Source organism: Molothrus aeneus, chromosome Z (assembly GCF_037042795.1).
Source record: "Molothrus aeneus isolate 106 chromosome Z, BPBGC_Maene_1.0, whole genome shotgun sequence".
Taxonomy (NCBI): Eukaryota; Metazoa; Chordata; class Aves; order Passeriformes; family Icteridae; genus Molothrus; species Molothrus aeneus.
This window is the reverse complement of record NC_089680.1, coordinates 66,706,002-66,710,536: the sequence shown is the minus strand read 5'-3', so window position 1 is coordinate 66,710,536 and position 4,535 is coordinate 66,706,002. Positions and strand designations below refer to the sequence as shown.

Sequence of the window (4,535 nt, the reverse complement as noted above, 5' to 3'; positions counted from 1 at the left end):
CAAACACTCTGGGCACAGATGGGTCTGTACAGACACATCCTTTTTGGATGGCTCGACTTGGTCACTTACACTTGTACCAGCCACAGTTTTTGACCGTGTAGAAACCATTACGAACAGACACCTCAAACACAACCAGGCAGCAGAAAGACCTCAAAGAACACAGAGGACTCCTTACTAGCAAGAGAGCTGGTAACCGTGCCTGCCTGCCCTGCCTGTGCAAACTGCCGCGCAAACTGCCTTGTATACGCCCCAGAGACTCACCACACCCCTGTTTGCCTGCTCCAGGTCGCCGCGCTCCCCAGAGGCCTCTTATAATCAGCCACTCAGCGGCAACACAGGAAGCTCCACCCCTAAAAAAACCAAAAAAACCCGAAAAACCAGGGGAGAGTGCGAACGCAGTCCCCCACTACCACAAATTATGCAGTCAAGTTTCCCGCATTTGGGGAAATCCCAGGGGTCAGCACATCCCAGATGCAAGGGATGAGCCTCGCCCTGGGAAAACCACCTGCCTGATCATGGTGTCTCCCCTGCCAGGTAAGTATAAGTAGTCAGTATAAGTAGTCACAGTTTTAGTCTAAAGGAGGAAGAGAGGATACACCCCATGACTGCAGGGAATTGTAATTTTCAATAGAAGGAGCACTTATTAATTTCATTTATCTTTTCCCAGGCAGTTATGCACGGAAAATAAAGCAACAGCTGTGTGTGGGTCCCTTTCATGGCAACTAGTTTATTGCTGTTAACTACTTTGAAGGGTTGGAATGATACTTCTAAATTTATTATCCGAATAATTAAGGACATATATAAAACTAATGAGAAGTGATGCTGTTCTGAACACTTCAGAACAAAAACTTATAATTTTTTATTAGAATCACAGAATCCATTAGGTTGGAAACAACCTTGGAGGTCATCAAGTCTAACCAATGACTGAATACCACCATGTCAACTAGACCAGGGCATTGGGTGCCACATCCAGTCTTCTCTTAACCACCTCTGGGCTCAGTGACTTCACGACCTCCCTGGGCAGCCCATTCCAATGCCTAATCACCCTTACCAAGAAGAAATTTCTCCTAATGCTTCACCTAAACCTCACCTGGTCCAGTTTGAGATGGTGTCCTCTCATCCTCTCTCTAGATCTGTGGGAGAACAGAACAATCCTTACCTGTGGGAAAACAGATTAACCTAACCCAATTCCTTAGTTGTGGAGAACTATAAGGTCACCCTGACCCTCCTTTTCTCCCTCAGCTGTGCCTCAACAGACTTGTGCTCCAGACTCTTCCCCAACCCTGTTTCTTTCTCTGAACTCTCTCCAGCCCCACCATCCTTCCAGAATTTAAAGGCCCAGAACTGAACACAGAATTCAAGGTGTCACCCCACTGGCATTCAGTACGGGGAAAGAATCTTTTCCTTGGTCCTGCTGCCCCTCTATTGCTGACACAGGCCAGGATGCCCTTGGCCTTCCTGACCACCTGGGCACAGCTGGCTTGTGTTCAGACACTGTTGACCAGCAGCCACATGTCCTTTTTCCACCCAGCAGCTTTCCAGCCTCTCTGCCCCAGCCCATTATGTTGCAGGGGTTGTTGTGGCCTGAGATTATTTTTATCCTGACATTTCTGTCATCAGTGTTATCACTGGTGACCTGCACAACCAGCAGTGGGTTGAATTAGTCCAGAGAGTCTTATGGTAGTATCCCTTGCCCAAGGGAGGTTGCAGACTTCCCTGTGGGCTGGGTCTATTCAGCACAGAGGGTTCTCAGTTCCCCTCAGAAGGGAATTACCCACTACAGCCTTCTTTTCCTGTTACATGTAGTAATGATGCATCCAGTTGCCTGTGCTAATCTGGGAGACCCCTCAGATGGACCTTCATGTCCACTGTCATCTGCCAAGTTCCAGGCCCTTATACCTGTTTTCTAAGGGCTCCTGGGAAGACAAGGGAGACTGGGAGGGGACTCTTTAACCTCTGTGAGTGGGGACCTGTCTCAATTCACCATCATCTTTCAGGTCTCTTCCTACAGTCTGATGGCAAGAAAGTCGGGGCTCCTCCAATCCATGCTGAGTTTGCATCCGCTGTGTTTTTCTCATGGTGGAAGGGTGTGACCTTACCACTATCTTTCTCACTCCCTTACCCTCCTCATTCTCTTCTTTACACTCCTCTTTACACTCTTCTTCTACATCCACACCTCCACTTTAAGCCCTACCACTGGGCAGAGCAGATAATCCACTGTTCCCGCCGCACAGAGGTGTCTTTTCCATTGTCTTCCAACCCTAACGCTGGGCTTGAGCCCTCCCTGCAGCCACAGACCTGAGCAGCTGCTGCTTCTTGGAGAGCTCTGTCTGGGTCATCATGCTCCTGCTAGCAAAGGCTTTCAATCATTTGTGAAACACTGCTTGATCTATTCCAGTCAGTTCCAAAGGCAGAGTGCACAGAGCATTCCTTGTAATGATCAGTTCTTCTGGTACTAACTGATGTTTAATTTTTGGCAAAGTGACATACTCGAGTCTTCCAGAAAATCTGTATCCAGAATTATTCACTTTCAACCTAAACAGTTCAATAAGTAGAATAGAATAAAACCAAGTAATCAGCTAACAAATATTTTTGCTTCAGCAGGCTTTGGATTTTCTCCAGGCTACCAGGCACAAGGAAGATGCTGGTGCAGCAAGGAAGCCATTCCCGTATAATTACTGAAGCCTGGACCCAGTAGGACCCAATGTTGTTTCAGAATATCTAGTTACTGTTACATTTCTAGTCTTAGGAGAGCAGGGTACTCTGTTTGACTGGTAGCTGGCTCAGCGTGACAACAATTCTGACTTGAGCACATAAAAACTATCATAATATAAATATCCAATAGCTTTGATTTGATAGCTCTGCTGCCTGTGTATAAAATGACTAATGTTCTGTCTTCACACTGCAAGTAAAAAAAAATTGTTAATGCATAACAACCAAGGGTCTGCTTAATGAAACAGAGCTGATTATTCAGTGAAAATTGACTTTTGTTATTAACGAACCCAAAGAAATAAAAGCTCTGATTTGTAATATAGCCATGATCTCAGAAATAATATTTCAAAACTTCATATATAGTGCAGTTCAACACCTTCCAAGAAGCAGTAGTAGTCTTTTGTGTGTAACAGTAGCAGCAACCACTGTGGCAAAAATTATTGGAATGTTTCTGTTTCAGACTTGGAAAGGTCTTGTATGCCTAAAAGCGTTTACTCTCTTCCAGTTATATTGGTTTATTAATAAAATATTTTTCCTTAATAGTCTTACCTGCTTTGTAAGTCTTTTTGATATTCACTAACCTGATACTGGTCTTGCAGATTTTAATCTACTTTTTCAATGCAAAATGTCAGGTCAATCACAACAGGGTAAAAAAGACAAAAAAGGCAAAGAAGGTTAGCAAGAATGGGTCCCCATCTCTATGTTATTTGGAGTCTTAAAGACAACATATGTAGATTTGGACATATTCAGGTATATGTATAAAAAAATGTGACTTAACTCCTGAAATCTTGATCCTGTGGGCAAAAAGAGTGGGGAAAATAAGTCCTTATGGTTAGTAAGACAAAAGAATTGAATCCAGTGCACTATGAGAGGTTTTAATGCTGAGGCTTTCCACTGCTCACTGATACATTTATTTTATTATAAATGGCAAGAAACTATGGAAAAGCTCTACCGCACAATATAGTGATTGTTCATAAAGAGAGAATTTTCTGTATTTTCTATTCTGCAGAGGGTAAACCTGACATTAAAATCAACATGCTTTTATTCAGTTGTTTAATCCCTCGATTTACATTTAGAAAATATAATAATATAGCAATATCAGAAAGGAATAATAATGTTTATTTTGCTACACATGAATGATTTCTGAATGTGCAAGAGACTCTGATGTGCTTTTGATTTTTCATTCACTGCTAGGGATTTTAGAGTTTTTCATGGCACCACTGTTTTCAATCTCAGCAGAAACACTGAAATAAATTATCTGCCTTTAAAGTGTGAAGTATTTGCAGTGCTGCTTATGATTGTATTGAGCAAAAACATAGGGATTTTTTTTTCATGAATAAATTAAGGTATATAATCAGCAGGTGAGTGAGAGAAGATCAGTTGAAAAAGGAAAAGTACAGGAAAAAAAATTCCAAAAGTTCCCAGAGTCCCTCCTCAGTCTACCCCAAGTATAAATTTTTAAAAACAAGAAAAGCTTATAAATGTATCTAAAAATATCAAATTGAGTGTAATTTGGTCAATATTAATTTGAGTGAAAGCCATATTTCCTGTGTCTGAGTTATTCATGCCTTTAAAATAACATTCTGAAAAAATGAGCAGTGTTACTTTCAGCAAATCCTTGGTTTTTGTTGCTAAACTGATAACAGTAGTTTGTGGTGTAATTAAGTTATTTCTCCTGCAGGGATGTAAATACTTATATTTATGGGTTTTGCACTCTATAGGCCTGAAAATCTATGATGGAACTTCAAGTGTGTGAGTTATTTACTGATTTGAATTCAAATTTTCTTGTAATTCATGTCCCTGTATTTTAAAATCACTTACAA

At 41.6% G+C, this 4,535-nt stretch overlaps 1 non-coding gene across 1 annotated transcript; it reads right to left on the bottom strand.

Annotated features, from left to right (window-relative positions):
• Positions 1-378: 378 nt before the first annotated feature.
• Positions 379-542, bottom strand: LOC136569459 (U1 spliceosomal RNA). Its single transcript, XR_010785352.1, has one exon. It is a non-coding gene; the product is annotated as a U1 spliceosomal RNA (small nuclear RNA).
• Positions 543-4,535: the final 3,993 nt, after the last annotated feature.